The following is an 18,306-nucleotide window of genomic DNA, read 5'->3' as shown; positions in this document are numbered from 1 at the left end:
AATCATTTTAAAATAAATACTATAATTACCATTAAATTATTTTGTGAAATTATTGTTTCCTATTATTTCATGGGGGTGATTAAGCAATTATGTTATTTTTTTTTCTTTTAGTACATACGTTTTAAAGACAGTTAAACTGTAACTTATAGAATATTAATTATAATTTAATTTTATCTGAGTTTTGTCTTTAATAAAATGTATATATATATATATATATGATTATTGGATACAATGTGATTTTTTAAATATATTAGAACATCTTTTATATTTTTAAATTAGTCTGTCATAAATTAATTTGGCTTCAATTTTATTTTAAAAGTATGAAAACTTTTTTTTTTGTTTTAATTGGTTAGATCGGTAGTTTCATTTTTATCTGAGTTTTGTCTTTAATACAATATATATGATTATTGAATACAACATAATTTTTTAAAATATATTAGTACATATTCTATATTTTAAAATTAGTCTATCATAAATGAACTTGGTTTCAATTTTTACTTTAAAAGTATGAAAACCTTTTTTGTTTTAATTGGTTTGATCAATAGTTTTATTTTTAAGTTATATGGTATCTGCTTTCATTAGAAAAATATATTATATGTTAAAACTAAAAAATTGGAAGAAATATATTTTTGTAACATTGTGATTTTTGTTTTTAAAGCAAACTATACACTATATAAGATATAAATAAAATAAAGTATGTAAAAATGTTTAATTTATGATTAGTGAGAAAGACATATATCACAAATATAGAGCGCCAAATATCGCATTGGCAGGCAAAGTTAAAAAAAAACCTTTTCATATTATATAAGATATTTTTCACTTTGTTTGTTCAAAGTCTCCTCACATTTCGCATAACATCGTTGGGTACATGATTTGTTGCGGAGGCTGTAATTTTTATTCTTTAGTTCGTTATAACTTGTGTAGACCCACATATGGTTTCTTAAATCATTCTGAGATACAAGTAAAAGCAAACAAACAAATATATCTTTTTTGTGGATCTGAATATGAGTTCAAGAATTGGAGTCTTAATGTTCATGATCTTGCTTTTCTGCAAAATTTGTTATGTGTCTGCGCTCACAAATGGAATAGACGGTTAAGTATCTCTTGCATATATATATTTTTGTTGAATTTCAATGTTGGCTAAATGTTTACTTCACTTCTAATTTTGTAAAACAGTAATTTACAATTTTTTTTCTAGCTATGTAATATAAAAGAATATAATACGTATTTATGCATTAGTTCTCCAGTATATGCATATATAGATGATGATCAGGTGTTTTAAAATTTCTGAATGGTATCAACATGGTGGTGCAACTACTGCTTTACAAACCATAAGGAATGAATGGAGCAAGTATCCAGAAAGCTGGAAAGGCTCTGATCCTTGTGGAAGCAATTGGTTTGGCATTACATGTAACAATGGTCGCGTGGTTTCAATGTAAAACTTGTTTCTGTCTTCTTCTTTTTTTATTATTAATTCTTCTTTCATTGAATTCCGTTTAAAAGGACAATGTACTGTCTTATTGCTATTGCAGATCAGTAGGCAACCTTAACTTGGAAGGAAAGCTTTCTGGGTATATTTCAGAGCTGTCTGAATTGCAGATCTTGTATGTCTTCTTCTTCTTTGTTGTTTTACTCTGTACAGAAATGGAGCTGTCTGTATTTCGGTTTCCTATCTTATGATCCATTGTTTAGGGATTTGTCATACAATCCTGGATTGTCTGGACCTCTTCCACCAAATATTGGTGATCTCAAGAAGTTGAGGAACTTGTAAGCGAACGAAATCATAATCTACTAGCAACTGCCTCTCTTGTGGCGTGGTTTTAACTATCTCTTCTTTCTCCAGGATCCTTGTTGGATGTGCTTTCAGTGATCAGATCCCCCAGTCAATAGGATCTCTACAACAACTTATATATCTGTAAGATTTTTGTTTTTGGTTGGGACAGTAAGATTTTTGTTAGAAACAATTAAAGATGTCTCACGAATACTCTGAAAGTAAACAACAATAAATAATTATGCAGTAACTTTTATGAAATATACTCTTAAAGCTTTACTACCAAAATTTGATGTACGTTCTTTCAAAAACCCTCTAAATTGCCAGTATTTACTGTTTTACTATCTCTGAAAACCGTAAATCAATCATACGATTGATCTATATTGGTAATTAGGAATATACTATATAACATATACATTTTTCCATTTGTAGTCTCTAAGCTCCTAAAACTTACTAGTTTTGTCTCTCCATACAGATCCTTGAATTTAAATCAATTTAAAGGAACAATTCCGGCGTCAGTTGGACTGTTATCGAAATTATATTGGTTTGATATAGCTGACAATCAAATTGGAGGAAACATTCCAATTTCTAATGGGACTTCACCTGGACTTGACATGCTTCTTGAAACTAAGCATTTGTATATATATACTTTAGGTTTTTTTTTTGTGTCCTAGCAGGTTCAATTAACCTTGTGTAGTTGTAGTAATTAAGGTGTTAATCCAAATGAGATGTTGCTAGCAATCAATATGCAATCAAAAAATCACAAGTCAAGCTAATTCAAAAAGAGTGTTTGTCTAACAATCCTAGAATGACCAGAATGCAAAACGGAAATGAGTTCTAGAACTAGAAACGATAATGCATGACAAGAAGCAAAAATGAATGAAAACATAAACGAGTCTAAGCATGAACTAAACAACAAGAAGTGAAACAGTCTCAAGAATGTAATAAAAATCAGAAAGATAGAAGTCCTAAGGATGGGAGTAATTGATGTCGGTGAAATATCCTAGTCTATAGAGTGTTTAACATGCCACAAGCAAACTATCCCTAAATAATGACCATCACTGGCTTAGCTAATCCAATCTCTTGACAGAAGCTACTCAGACTCAACCACTTCCAAACCTAGCTCTTGCTAGAGAAACATGATCGAGCATGGCATGACAAACAAGTTCATTCACGTCAACAAACATCCTAGACAACTAATCTCTTAGGCTAGGAACGTGAGTCTCTGGCACTAGTTGGTCAGACATTTCATCAAACACCTTCTGGGCGTAGAAATGTCTAAGACCTAGTTCCAATTGATCAGAGAGAAACTAGTATTTCTAACTCTAGTCCAGAAAGGAATCATACAAATCAAAGCTTAAACACCCTGCATCCTAAGATCCTCCACCTAATCTATCCCATCCTCAAGAACTCTAACACTACTCGGATCTAGAAATCATTGTCAACGATACAAACTCAGAAAACATTGAATCAAACATCATTAGATAGATAAAAATGGTAAGAACAACTTTGTAGAAGAAATCAAATGCAAAAACTGAATAAACTCAAAGATGTCGGATTACAAAGTCTAAGAACGTTTTTGGTGGCTAGGTAAAACCTTAAGAAAATAACAAAAACGAGATAAAAGATGTTTTCAGCCAAGACTTAACAAAATGTATTTATAGTAAAAACATGTAAATCCCTAAAACTTAAAACGACAAGGTGAAGAGTCGGTTTAGGAATCTCATGAATCGTGTAAGACGGAACGTCTTCCTGACATGTGCGAACGAATCGGTGTGCGTCTAGTGGCTTGATCCACATGGCTTGAGTGAGGTCGAGTGATGCATGGTGAGACTGGCTCGAGCGAGGTCGACTGGGTGGAGTGGAGGAGTGTTGGCTCGAACCAGAGTTGTGTTGGCTCGAGCTGGGTGTATACACATCCACTAAAACGATGATAACTCTTGAACCACACCTCCGATTGGCTTGAAATGAACGGCGTTGGAAAGATGACTCAATTTCCTACATCTTTGATGAAGACGTTGAAAGCTAAATCCCACTCGAGTGGAACGGCTCGAACGGGTGGCTCGATCGAGCGGATGAGACTGGCTCGAGAGAGGGGCTCGATCAGGGTTGTGAGATTGGCTTGAGAGAGGGTTCCAGGAGTGTTGTGAGATTGGTTCGAGAGACGGTTCCGGGAGTGCTGTGAGATTGGCTCGAGAGAGGGTTCCGGGAGTGTTGTGAGATTGGCTTGAGAGACGGTTCCGGGAGTGTTGTGAGATTGTCTTGAGAGTCGGTTCTGGGAGTGTTGTGAGATTGGCTGGAGAGACAGTTCCAGTAGTGTTGTGAGATTGGCTCGAGAGATGGTTCCAGAAGTGTTGTGCAGTGGATGGGTCGAGCGATGCGTTCCTGACGTCTCCTAGATACCTGAAATACTCCAAAATGCACAATGTATGCAAGGATGATGCAAGAACTACCTAGACATTCAAAATGTATAGAAAGGACTAGAAAATGAAGCAAAACAATGAGTTATCATAGCTAAAGGCATGATAAATATATGCTAGGGAGAGACTAAATAGAGACATATCAACTCCCCCAAACTTAGTCTTTGCTTGTCCTCAAGCAAACGATCAAGAACAAAGTATGGAAGAGAGGTGTGAAGATGGGGTCTCAGAACCTAAAACATGCTTAATAGACTAGTTAGAATCAAGGTCCTTCTTTTTAGGTCTATGATGCATGGTGAAGGAACTTTATTTAAAAACTTTGTTGAAACGATTCTGATCTTTAATCTACACATGCAATCCTATCAATTATTTCCTTTAACATTCATTAACAGAGAACCGTGAATCAAGCTAAGCAATTTCATTGAACTCATTTGGCTAGGGTAAAAGATCAGAGAAAAAGATGGTCTCCTTCTCAAGTGGTTTTATCAATACAGAACAAGGTTCTCTCACAAAAAGGAGTTGAGCTTAAGAGAAGGCTAAAGGTTGAAACCAACTGATACATACAATAGCAGCGCCCTGTCTACCCAAAGGTCCCCAAAAAAACTCAGCCCTAACATTCTATAACCCAGAAGTTGGTCCTAACTCTACCCTTCATTAGAAACATCATCTCAAATTCTTTACACTTAGTCTTAGGAGGAGTTCACTTCTTTTCATTCTAGCGGATTGGGAAATCTTTATTATCACTATGGTTGCTTTTCTTTCTTCTAAAGACTCTAGACATCTTAAACATTTTTATTTTCTTTTCTTTGTCTAATCTTTTTATTTTATGCCCAGAACCAATAACTCTTTTTACTTTGCTCAACCCAAATCCTTTACTAGACTTGTAAACTTTAAAAACACATCCCCCTCCTAAAGACTTTCTACCCTTTAATTTCTTTTTACTCTTCACTTTTCTGCACAAATCCATACCTAATACCCAAAATCGAGTTCTCACATAGTCCTACTAGCCCGGATAAAGAAAACTAGAACTACACAGGATCCTACTCTTGTCGGTTAGAACCTAACACTTTCTAACAAGCTCAACTCGGAAAAAGCCTAACACTCAAGAATACAATTGGCTTGAAATAATGGTTGGTTAAGGGTGCGGAGAACTGTTCCAAAGATGGGAATCAACTACTTGGATTGACAAGGGTGGTAAAAATGTGAAAGAAAATCCAAGTATGTATATGGTATCCATGAGTTCAACTTCAATGCATAACAAGGTAATTGCAAGTTAGGATTAGGTTCAGATAGATAATGACGTCAATTCAAAACATGCTTCAATCAAGACTAGAATGCAATTTCAAGAATTCAAAATCTGGGTCAGTCTTACATTTCATGTTCAATCAACAAGCATCAAAGAACTAAGAACAAGGGCCTTGATCCTATCCTATTGAATCCAGCATGCTAACAAGGTTACAATCATCATCAACCCCTATGCTAAATGCAACAACCCTATATGAATAAACCTAGACTCAATCCTAATATGCAAGTGCAAACTACATGAACACTCTGTTTTTGTGGAAATTTTCGATTTTTTTCAAATTTTTTGGTTTTTCTATGCAAGTAGATGGATGCAAACTCAAACATGATATGATGCAAAAATTTGAAATAAGAATCACAAAACACAATATTACATCATCTCAAACCCTCCTACAAACTTAAATTACACAGTCTCCTGTGTAAAAAAATTTGTAGAAGGATTTAAGAATCATAACACATACAATGCATGAATGAAATAGTATAGACAAAGGGAAGGTAGGAGTACCTCAGTAGTAGAAGAAGGAGTCGGTGCTCGCCCAAGAAGGAGCGTGAAACTGACTCTGTCCTTCTCCTTGTTCGGGATCCGCAGGACTAACCTCAGCTGGTTGGTCGACGTGCTGCTCAACCGCTTGCGTGTTCTGGTACATGTTAGGCTGCTCGTCACACTGCATGTCATCGACTCTAGACTCACCATGGTCTGATAACAATACAACAACCTCCGTAGGCTGATAATCACCTTGATGTTCGATCTGTTGCTCAACCCCGTGCATACCCTGATGATCACCCTGAGCTTCAACTCCCTGCTCAACCTCAACCTCATGCTCATCTCGAGCTGCAGAACGACACGCTGATCGATGACTAGAAGAGGCTCTAGAACCTCGCGAACCGCGTCTCCGTCTCTCCCTAGACTCGTGTGACGAGTGGCGTGAAGGAGCGGGTGAAGGCTAACGCTCCCGAGGCACATATGAAGATTGACGTGCTGGAGAGGGAACCAGAGAGAGTGTTCTTTGACGAGTTGGCTTGAGTATCGCGGAGGTGCGTCCCGGCATTGGTCTAGCCTCCTCGGGGATAGACCTAGGGACGGCGGTAGTGGAAGTTGAGCAGCTAAACTTACGCATGAAGTTCTTGATAGTCTTGGTGAAGCTGCTGAACGCCTTGTCTCTGGCCTTTCCCCATCGCTGTAGCTGGTTGAGGCGTTGATTAGCTGCTCTGACCCCCTTGGCCATTCTTGGTTCTGAGTACTCCTCGAAGTAGAACTGCTCTGGGCGGTACTCCTCTGTGTCTTCTTCCATTGGCTCGGCGCGTGCTTCCGCAACGTCTACATGTTGCTCCTCAACATCAGAATTGTATAGTGTATCCGCAGGAGGGATGAACTCAATATGCTTACCCCCCAAGATCGTTGTCAACTCGACGCAAGAGAGGAGTAATCTTAAGGGTCCGCGTGCAGGATGCGCGAACTTGTAGAGCAACCGTCTATGCCTCAAACCCCAGTCCAAGGTGCGTAGCTGCTGCAAGTTGCTTATGTCTATCCAGCGTGGTGGGTACGAATTGGATGGTAGAGAAACACCAGCAGCCTCAAGCAGCCAAGTCACCACGCCTCCCATGAACATCACTCCGGGAGTGTGGTTGTTGTTGAGTCTCGAACCCAATTCTTGTATGACATTATGTAGTTGATAAGGTAGAGTGTGGCGGAAGTGTTGGATATGTCACCTTGCAGCGCGATGCAATCCATGACAGTGAATGAGAGTCCCTTAAGCGCCAGATTAATCATCTCAAGCTCGCCATTCGTCATGTATCCCTTAATCTCCTTGGCGTAAAATGCACTGGCAACCGACTTCTGGAAGTAACGCAACACTGGGCTTCTCAGGTTCGTCGCTTTTGTCTACGATTAAGTGAATGTGGGCACGCTTCCGGTCGTTGACTAGAGTGCGGATATCGTATTCATATCAAACTGTGGCGTCGTCTCCGTTCTGCTGGGAAATCCAAATATCTCGTCGACAGTCCTGAAGGTAAGAGTGTAGAATTGGCCGTGAACGCGAAATGTAATGTAGCCTAGACCTCCATCAGACATCGTTTCCGTCTCATCCGCATACAAGTGTATCTCTAGAGTGGAGAGGAACTAGATTGTCTCCTCCCTGTAACCATGCTTCGGGTTGTTCATGATTCGCTCCAGATGGCAGCGTCGAAATAGATACTGAACATCCTCCAAAATCCCAAGTTGCTCCCTCGTCTCAACATGAGGACATCTTGTTCCATTGAACTACAACTGCTGGAACAGCTCGTAGTACTCCTTGGGAGTCAGTTTCGTCTCAGCGCCCTTCCGTCTGAAAGATTTCCTGGGAGCTTGTCTTGAGCGCAACTTAGGTTCCTCCTGTTTGTAATCACTGCCTTCCTCTCTTGACTTGGAAGTTCGTGCCGGTCTCTTCCCGTGTCTTTTGCTCTTAGAGAGCGGTTTGTCTGGTCTGCTTGACCCCGCTGCCTGTGCTGAACCCCCAACGACTTCGTCAACCATGTTCTTCATTTTCAGGAAACGCTTGGCAATGGACTCAGGTGATGAGCGTTCTCCACCAACACAACCATATGCTTTTCTCATCTCATGTATAAGCTCAGTATTTTTCTGTTTCTCTGAGACATGGTGAACTCAAAGCGAAACGTTAATATGTTAGTGAGCAAGTAAAGAGAGTAAATACGAAATTTAAAACTTGAAGGAGCAAAGAGAGGATAAACCGATTGAGTGGAGTAGGTGTGGGCTCAACGGGGAAGAACGTTGGTTCCGGGAGAATGGCTCGAGCAGATGACTTCGCAGGGTGGCTCGAGTGATGTCGTAGGAGCGAGGTGATGCCGTATCGGCTCGAGCGGGTGGGTGGAGTTGATGAGCTGAAAACGGCTCGAGTGGAACACGTGCAGAGATAGCGAGACATTGACTTGGACAAGAACGGTTCACCGTCAGCTAGGTTGAGTGGAGTGTGACGAACTCGAGGAAGGTGGATCGAGTGGCGTTGTTGAAACGAGCGTGATTCTGCGGTGTCTCGAGCAGTGTCATCAGAGCGAGGTGGTAGCGGCTCGAGCGTGACAGTCGAACGGATGTGAACGGTGGACGGCTCGGAAGAAGACGACGGTGCACGGTGGAATTGGCTCGATTGGGAGAAAAAATGATGGCTCGATCGTGGTGTCGTAGATGGCTTGATCGAATCATCACGGAGGCGATAGTGATGAGAATGGCTCAATCAAGTTGGAAGTGGCGACGGCTCGAGCTGATTACGAACTGCGTTAGCTCGAACATCGGTCAAGTTGCAGCAGGTCTCGGACTGAGCAAAGGACGACGGGTCAGTGAAGCAGGTGCTGTGCTGGCTCGAGCGGGTGATCTCGGCGGTCAGCAGAAATGGCTCGAGAGAGATAGTTGAGCGTGCGTGACGACGTCAGTCGAGCGGACGCGTGAGTGGCTCTATCGAGTTATGGAGGCATCGAGAGTGACGTGTAGCGACGGTGAGTGGAGAGCGTGACGTGCAGCTTCACCGGATGGCATCTCGAGCGATTTTGGCGTGAGTGGCTCTATCGAGTTACGGAGGCGTGGGTTGAGGGGCGACAACGCGATGGGTTGAACTTCACAGAGATAACTCGAACGGATTGCTGAGACGACAAGACCGGAGTAGCTGCGACAATGGCTGTGGACAATGGTTTCGAGCAAGAGAGAGATGAGAGAGTGAAGTGAGATGTTTGGTTGGTGGGTGATTAGAGAGTGAAAGGGAGGTATGTAATAAATATAGAATGAAGGTTGGAAAAAGAGAAATGGAGTGTGGTGGTGGGATGAGGTGACACAAAGTTTTTGTGTCTCAAGAGAGGGAACAAGAAAGATGGAGAGTTGATAGGTTCACGTGGGTGGAGAATCCAACAAAGAGGGAGAGAGGTTTGGACATCAGCGAGAGTGGGGAGATGAGGGAGTAGATAGGAAACGAATGGTTGGGAGGAAAAGAAGAAAAATGATTGTGATGGGTGGGATAAGCATGATGTACTTCTCTCCCTTTTTCACTTCTCGTTACTCTCTCTCTCTTTTTTTTTTTTTGCATTTTTCTCAATTTTCTCTGTATCTTTTAACTGCATTTTTTTCTGTGGCTTAGACTCCCCTCTGTAGATTCCTAAACACTAGAAAACCAAAAAAAAAAATTAAAAACACAAGGATCCTAAAAAAAAAATATTTACAGTGATACCTTTGGGACTTCCTCCCAAGTGAGCTTGTTTAAAGTCCCTAGCTTGACTTTTCAGCTTTTTATGCTTTTTGGGGTTCATAGAGGATCACAAATGACCCCTCTGGTCGGACTTGATCAGCTAAATATTTCTTGACTCTCTGACCATTTACAGTGAATTCACTACCATCCTTGTTCAGAAGAGTGATGGCTCCGAATGGCAGAGCTTCTTTGACGTCAAAAGGTCTAGACCACCTAGACTTAAGCTTTCCAGGAAATAACTTAAGTTTGGAGTTGAAAAGCAGAACCTGATCTCCAGCCTTGAGCTCCTTGACAACAATTTTCTTATCATGAAATTTTTTGGTTCTTTCTTTATAGATCTTTGAGCTCTCATAGGCATCAAGTCTGATTACTTCCAACTCATGTAGATCAAGGGTCCTCTTGGCCTGGGCTGTATCAATATCCAAGTTCAGCAACTTGATAGCCCAAAGTGTCTTGTACTCAACCTCCACAGGGAGATGACATGCTTTACCATATACCAACTGAAATGGTGTTCTGCCTATTGGCGTCTTGAACGCTGTTCTGTATGTCCAGAGAGTCTCGTCCAACTTGATAGACCAATCTTTCTTCGAAACCCCAACAATTCTTGACAAGATACCCTTGATCTGCTTGTTTGAAACTTCAACCTGTCCGCTGGTGTGAGGGTGATACGCAGTAGACACCTTGTGCTTGACTCCATACTTTCTAAGCATACTCTCAAACACCTTGTTGACGAAGTGAGTTCCACCATCACTGATCACTGCTCTGAGTATCCCATACCTTGGAAAAATTATACTTTTGAACAGCTTCAGAACGACCTTGTGATCGTTAGTAGGACTGGCAATAGCTTTAACCCACTTAGAAACGTAATCAACTGCCACCAGAATATAGACATTACCATTTGATGGAGGGTTGAAAGGTCCCATGAAGTCTATACCCCAAACATCAAATATCTCCACTTCTAGGATCGAATTCTGGGGCATCTCGTTCCTCCTTGTGATGTTGCCCATCTTCTGACAAGCATCACACTTGGTGATGAAGCTGTGAGCATCTTTGAACAAGGTTGGCTACCAGAGACCTGCTTGAAGAACCTTCTGAGCTGTCTTGAATGTGGCGAAGTGACCTCCATAGGTGGAGCCGTGACAGTGCTCAAGCACTCCCTACACTTCCCCTTCTGCTATGCATCTTCTGAACAAACCGTTTGAACCGCTTTTGTACAGATATGGCTCATCCCAGAAGTAGTGGTTGACCTCCTTGAAAAACTTTTTCTTCTTGTAGGGATCCATGTCATCAGGAACTTCTCCACAAACCTTGTAATTCACCACATCTGCATACCATGGTGCAGTCTCAGAAGTGATCGCCATGCATCTGATTTTGAGGTTGTCAAGCTCTGTGTCATGCATCTGCTCACAAACCTGGGCGACCAGAAGTTGTTCCTCAGGCATCGAATCATCTATTGGAACAACATCCTCAATCCTCATTCTTGACATGTGGTCCGCAACTCCATTTTCTATGCCTTTTTTGTCGACAATCTCCATGTCAAACTCCTGAAGAAGCAGAATCATCTCAACAGTCTTGGCTTGGTATCCTTCTTCGAGTAGATGTGTCTCAGAGCAGCATGGTTGGTATACACTATGACCTTCGAACCCACAAGATAACTCCTAAATTTTTCGAATGCAAACACAACTGCTAGGAGTTCCTTCTCTGTTGTAGCATACATTCCTTGAGTCTCGTCCAAGGTGCGACTTGCATAATAGATGACATGAAGCTTCTTGTCAATACGCTATCCCAGAACTGCTCCAACTGCGAAGTCTGAAGCATCACACATAATCTCAAACGGATGATCCCAATTCGGAGCTTGTACTATGGGTGCTGTAACTAAGGACTCCTTGATCTTGCTGAAAGCTTCTAGACAGGCTGCATCGAATTCGAACTCAACCTCCTTTGAGAAATCCTTGATGAATCTACTATAAAACCTAGCATTGGTCCAAGAAAAACTTCTGATGTCCTTCACTGTCTTAGGCGGTTGAAGCTGAACCATGACCTCAATCTTAGCTTTGTCAACCTCAATTCATTTCTCAGAAATCTTGTGGTCCCAGAACGATCCCTTCTCAACCATGAAGTGGCATTTCTCCCAGTTCAGCACCATGTTCGTCTCCTCACATCGTGTCAATACCCTGCACAGATTCAACAAACAGGAGGAGAAAGTGGAACCGTATACAGAGAAGTCGTCCATAAACACTTCACTGACTCCTCAATCAAATCCGAGAAAATTGATGTCATGCACCTTTGAAAGGGTGGCAGCAGCATTGCACAAACCAAATGTCATGCGTCTGTAGGCAAAAGTGCCATAGGGAGAAGTAAAGGTTGTCTTTTCCTGATCATTTGGGTGGATAGGGATTTGGAAGAATCCACTATACCCATCAAAGAAACAGTAATAAGGAGTACTAGCTAGTCTCACTACAAGAATATTGACTTTTGCTAGCATCGGAATAACGCTATCTAACGATACCATAGCGTTTTAACAAACGCTGTATCTGCGCCCGTCATCGTAGATCAGACACTTAAGATAACGGTTTTCTATTATGCTATCATATCTTTTTATACAATAGCGTTTATTTTTCTGTAATTAAACACTATATAATAGCAATTTTTTATCTGCTATTGTATATTTAATTATTCATAGATATAGATATCTGAATTTAAATTTTAAATTTTTGATTATAAAATTTGTAGTATAATTATAAAGCTAAAAATAATCAATAATATTAATTATAGTAATTTACAAAGACAACCATTTTTATCTAAATATTATTTACTCAATGTCGAACAAAAAAATTAAAACTTAAAATTGAAAATAGAAAACCACTAAGTCGTCATCGCCTTCTATTTTCTTCTCCATCTTCTCCATCTTTATTTTGTTTTCTTTGGATTCAACTATCTCACCCCACTCTTGTTGTTGGAATCTTCAACCCCACAACCCATCTCATACCTTGATTTTCATATCTGAAGCAGTCAAGATCTCCAAGAAAAAAAAAAACGGAGGACAAAATGAGAATAAAGAAGAAGGTCTAATAGATTAAAGCTTGAACTGAGATAAATTGGAATAAAATTTAAGATTTGAAGCAATTTTAAATCAAAGATATGCTACTAAACTATAGCAAAAGTTCAAAGAATAGTTCCATTTAAGCTAAAATGAAACAGAAATTTGAAGCTAAAACCTGAACAAACAGAAAAACATCAATGAAAGAAACAACTTAATTTCGTAGAGAATCAAGGTCAAACTAGTATAAAGATTAAACTCTAACCTCTTATATGACTTCACCTCAACTAGATTTGTCACTTTCTTCCCGATACGTAGTCTCTATCCTCACCATATCGTTTCTTCCTTCATCAGTCGTCGCCATAGATTCCTCCCTTTCCACCATCGAGAAGTCTCAGATCCAACGAAAAAGCTCTTATTCTTCGTTCCCAATTATCAATCTATGAGAACATCAATTCCTTCAAAGATCAAACCACAAAGACATATTTAGCATCATCGTGCCTCAATTAAATCAAACTACAAAAAAACCCAACACTAGAAATTCTCAAAATCATAAATTTTTTGAATGAAAAGCATGAATTGATGAACCCTAAAAAACAATCAACAGACTCAAATGCTAACATGTGGAAGCGGCGACAGATCTGGGAGACGGGATGGTGGCGACGCGACGAGGACGAAGGAGATTCCTTGAAAGCTTCATAGAGTCAACAAAATATCTCTGGTCAAATCTTATTTGAATACTCCGGCAGTAGAGATTGAGCAGCGACGAGATCTAGAACAGATCTAGGGGTTCATGATTTTTGGTGGACAAGAGGGAAGATGACTCAGTTAGGTTCGATGGAGTAGAGAGGAAAATTATTCATCTAGTTATGAATCTGGTTAAGGGGTTTGATGAGTATCATAGATGGACAGAAGTAGTAAAATTAAAAAAAGCTTGATAACTGAAACAATGGAGGGAGAATAAACCGAAAGTGAGAGGGAGAATGAAATTTTGGTAGCCGCTTCCTTTTTTCACTAAGTTATAAGCGGACAAATGAATTAGGTTTTTCGCATCAATCAAAGATAGCATCTAACTTTTGACAAACGCTATAAAAAACTGAGGCGTATGTCAACCATAGCAAAACACCATCAAACGCTATATTATAGTGCTATCAATACCTCAATTTCTTGTAGTGTCTTCCCAACATCTGATCAAAAAAAAGCAGAGGAAAATGATCCTTCCTAGATACAACATTCAACTTTCTGTGTTCAATGCACATCCTATGTCCTGTGATGGTCCTAGTTGGGATTAACTCATTTTTTTTCGTTTTTGATTACAGTTATTCCTTCCTTCTTAGGTACACAGTGCACTGGAGATACCCAAGTACTATCAGAGATATGATAGATAACTCCAGCATCAAGCAGTTTTAGGATTTCCTTCTTTACAACCTCTTTCAAATTAGGGTTCAATCTTCTTTGGGGTTCAATACTAGCATATGACTCATTTACAAGATTGATCCCATGCGTGCAAAGACTAGGTGTAACACCCCGAATCGGGACCATTTTGAAATTGCAGCCCATTAGGCCCAATTGCATCAAAAGAACAAAACACAAGGGTTTTGCGTTTTGCTTATATGCTCGTGTACATGTAACATGTAAATACACACGTATGGCGCCGTCTTTGTTTCTGGCGAGAGAGGAGAGTTGGGAACCCTAACCCCGTCGGAACTCACCATCATTATCGTTGGCTTGTTGTTGTTGGCATCGTGGTTGTTGTCGTTGTTGTATTGCTCTCATCCCAAGTTAAGCCACCGCCGTTGTAGCTTTTCTTCTCGATCAACCTCCCTTAGAAGCAAAGAGATAAGCGGCAATGAGAGAACTTCTGATCAAGGGGGAGAGAAAGGGACGAGAGGGGAAAGGATAAGAAGGAGAGGAGAAATGTACTCAGGAACAAGGCCAGTCGTTTGACGATCACCGTCGATCACCGCCATTGGTCAATCAGCCACTGTGTGTCACCGGAGATGTCACCCACTGACACCGGAGCAGCCGTAGCCATCGTCAAGGCCATTTGTAGGTAAGGAAACCTAGATTTGTTTTATAACTTGGGCAGTAAGTTACCGACTTTTGTAGACCTAATCCTTGATCTGTTGCTTGCTTGTGATGTATGTTGCTGAACCATGGGGAAGTAGCCACCGTGTGGCTAAACCGTCACGTTGAGCCGTCGAGGAGATTCACCGAGAGTAAACGCCGAGAAAAGGTAAACGGCAAGCTTCACTTGTGACGTTGTTGTGTTGTTTCGATTATTAAACCAAGGACTATACCAAAGTAAACCGAGGATTCTAAGTTGTGTAATGAAGTTCAGAACCGGGATTAATTGTCGTGATATGTGTGACTCGTTGGCTTGTGTCGTTAAAGGGTCACGTGTGGGATATGGTATTGTGCGTTTAAAGTGATTTGGGCTGTGATTATTGAACTGAAGTCGATCATGTGCATGTGCTCATGGAGTTAAATTGTGGTGTATTAAATTATTAGATTTTAGTCTAATTAATTTAAGTGAGGAAACACCAAAATAACCAGTTAAATCAAGACTTTGGTTTGGGTTACTTTTAAGTAGATTAAATATTATGGATTATATTTTGGATATAATTTCTAATCGGATTATCTAAACCGCTGCAGCTTAAGGATTATTGTTGAAGTGGATCTTCTGTTGATGCTAGATCTAAACTAAGGATTAAATCTAATGGCTAAGGTGAAGGTGGTATTTGCGGATAACAATAACCTCTTTCCATATGCACTCTTCGATAGTTGCTGAGTATAGACTCAAGAATTGTTTGTTGATTGAAAGCGTTTGTGTGATTTTGTGTGCATGGTAAGATAGGTTGCTAGTAACATGATACATGTTAATCACATTAGTAATACGATTTGATGTTATGAATTAATGTATATATCATATAACAAAAATTATTATGAACGTATAATGAAAATGAGAAAAGAAAGGATACTTGAGGATGTTGGACTGCAATGGACCAATGGGTTCATTGCAAGTCATAGGACCGCTGACGAGCAGTATGGGAAGAATCGAGCTATGGGCCGTGGTCTTATGGAGTTAAAATTGTGGTGTATTAAATTATTAGATTTTAGTCTAATTAATTTAACTGAGGAAACACCAAAATAACCAGTTAAATCAAGACTTTAGTTTGGGGTTGCTTTTAAGTAGATTAAATATTATGGATTTAACATTTTGGATATAATTTCTGATCGGGTTATCTAAACCGCTGCAGCTTCAGGATTATTGTGGAAGTGGATTTTGTTGATGCTAGATCTAAACTAAGGATTAAATCTAATGGCTAAGGTAAGGGTGGTATTTACGGATAATAATAACCTCTTTCCATATGTACTCTTCGATAGTTGCTCAATATAGACTCAAGAATTGTTTACTGATTGAAAAAGGGCTTTTTGTGTGCATGGTAAGATAGGTTTATAGTAACATGATACATGTGAATCACATTAGTAATACGATTTGATGTTATGAATTAATGTATATATTATATTACAAAAATTATTATGAACGTATAATGAAAATGAGAAAAGAAAGAATACTTGAGGATGTTGGACTGCAATGGACCGACGGGTTCATTGCAGGTCATAAACCGCTGACGAGCAGTACGGAAGAATCGAGCTATGGGCCGTAGTCTTCCAGGAATGGGGTTTGTGAGCCAGAAAAGTGATAATGGCCAAACCTTTAAAATAAAGTAAAACTTCTTAATAATGTAAAGGAAAATAAATGTTTTAATGCGGTAGTTGTAACAAAGGTGCTTAAAAATAATATGAAAGTTATTAAGAAGAAATAAGATGTTTGCTTGTTTGTTTGACTGATAGACATTTTGAACCTATGCTAAGTAATAGTTGTTGATTATATTTGGGACGTTATTAATTGTATGTCCAGTGGGCAGAGTTTGATCTCCTCACTGAGTAAACTTGTTTACTCATCTTTTTTTTTTTTCCCTTTTTCCCAGGTTAGTAAGTTTAAGAGTGGCAGTTTGAAGTTTGTTCGTTGAGTGAATTTTAAAGAAATAAACGTTTTTGGCCAGACCGGGTGGATTACACGTTGTCCCGTCTTCTATGACGGTACGGGTGTTACACTAGGTGAGATTCCCTTGATATCATCTAAAGAATAACCTATGGCTCTTCTATACTTCTTAAGCCCAATTACAAGCAACTTCAATTCATCATCACTCAACCTAGCATTTCACTATGACAGGGATAAGTAGAATTGGTTCCCAGAAAAAAGTACCTGAGTCCGGAAGGGAGAGTTTTAGTTCTACCTTTGGAGCTTTCAGTTCGGACCATTCATCAGCATGGGAGTCAGGAGCGGTCACGGTGGAGTGGAAGGTGTGCGGCTTGAGCGGTGGCTCGATCGAGTGGGACGTCGGTGTCTCGAGTCGGGTCTTGACGTCGGTCGAGAGGGAGATCTCGCGTTTTGAAAGTTTCTGCCTCAACCGCACATACCTCTTCTGCGTCACCAGCTGCTCGAACTCCTCTGGTTTGTCCGTTTCTCTGTGGGAGTCTAGCATATTCTTGTAACAAGTGGTCTCTTGATGCAGGAACCCTTCAACTCCATCCTTGGTCAAAGCAGTCTTGAGATGATCCTCCTCAGCTAAATTCCTCCAAACAACTCATCAGCAACTTATCCCATCTCTTCAATGGTAGAAGACTTGTTCTCCTTTTTGTTGGCTTCTTCAAAATATCCTTAAGTGTCAAACTTCATAATGAAGTCGTCGCCCAGATTAAGATCAATCATGCCATTTCTGACATCAATGATGGCTCCCAGCAGTCGCTAGGAATGGTCTTCCTAAGATCAAGAGAGATCTTTTGGTTCTTCATCCATCTCCAAGAACCACAAAGTTGGTTGGCACTTCCACGTTTCTAATCCTGACAGGTAAGTCCTCTAAAATACCATGTGGAAGTCTCACTGATCTATCTGCAAGGATGAGGGAGATGTCGCAACCCTTAAACCTTGTGAAACCCAACCTCTTAGCCCACAGAGAATGGCATCAGATTAACTGAAGCGCCAAGATCACATAAGCACCTATCAAAAGACATAGGTCCAAGGGAGCAAGGTTAGAGGTGAATGATCTCAGAGCTTTGAGCTTCTTGGGTACAATCTTCTTTTGGATGATTGCACTGCACTCAAAGATTTAGTACCACCATTCCTTGAACTTCTTTTGATCTCTCCATCACTAAGTCCTTGAGGAATTTCTGGTAGTGAGGAACAAGTGCGAATGCATCCAGCAATGGCATCCTCAACTCAATCTCCTTGACTTATTTTTCGAACAAGGCTTTGTACTTTCTCAGTAAGCTGCTTCTTGAACCTCATTGGAAATGGTAGAGGAGGCTTGTATGGTGGAGGGATGAATCTCATAGGTTTGAACATCAGGAACAGCAGGCTCCTTAACAGCTTCAGGTACGGACTGCTTCACTGTTCAACCGGATCCTTGACTGCTTCGGCTGGGTTTTCATCTGAGTTTTCATCCTGAACAAAATCCTCCCCATCTAATTCCCTCACTG

At 40.1% G+C, this 18,306-nt stretch overlaps 1 pseudogene; it reads left to right on the top strand.

The window, feature by feature from the left end:
- Positions 1-1,004: 1,004 nt before the first annotated feature.
- LOC147923645 (leucine-rich repeat receptor protein kinase HPCA1-like) overlaps positions 1,005-18,306 on the top strand; it is a 34,790-nt pseudogene continuing 17,488 nt past the window's right edge.

The sequence above is a fragment of the Camelina sativa genome, chromosome 17 (genome assembly GCF_030686135.1).
Source record: "Camelina sativa cultivar CO46 ecotype springtype chromosome 17, ASM3068613v1".
Lineage (NCBI taxonomy): Eukaryota > Viridiplantae > Streptophyta > Magnoliopsida > Brassicales > Brassicaceae > Camelina > Camelina sativa.
The sequence above is the reverse complement of the archived record's forward strand: the minus strand, read 5'-3'. Positions and strand labels throughout refer to the sequence as shown.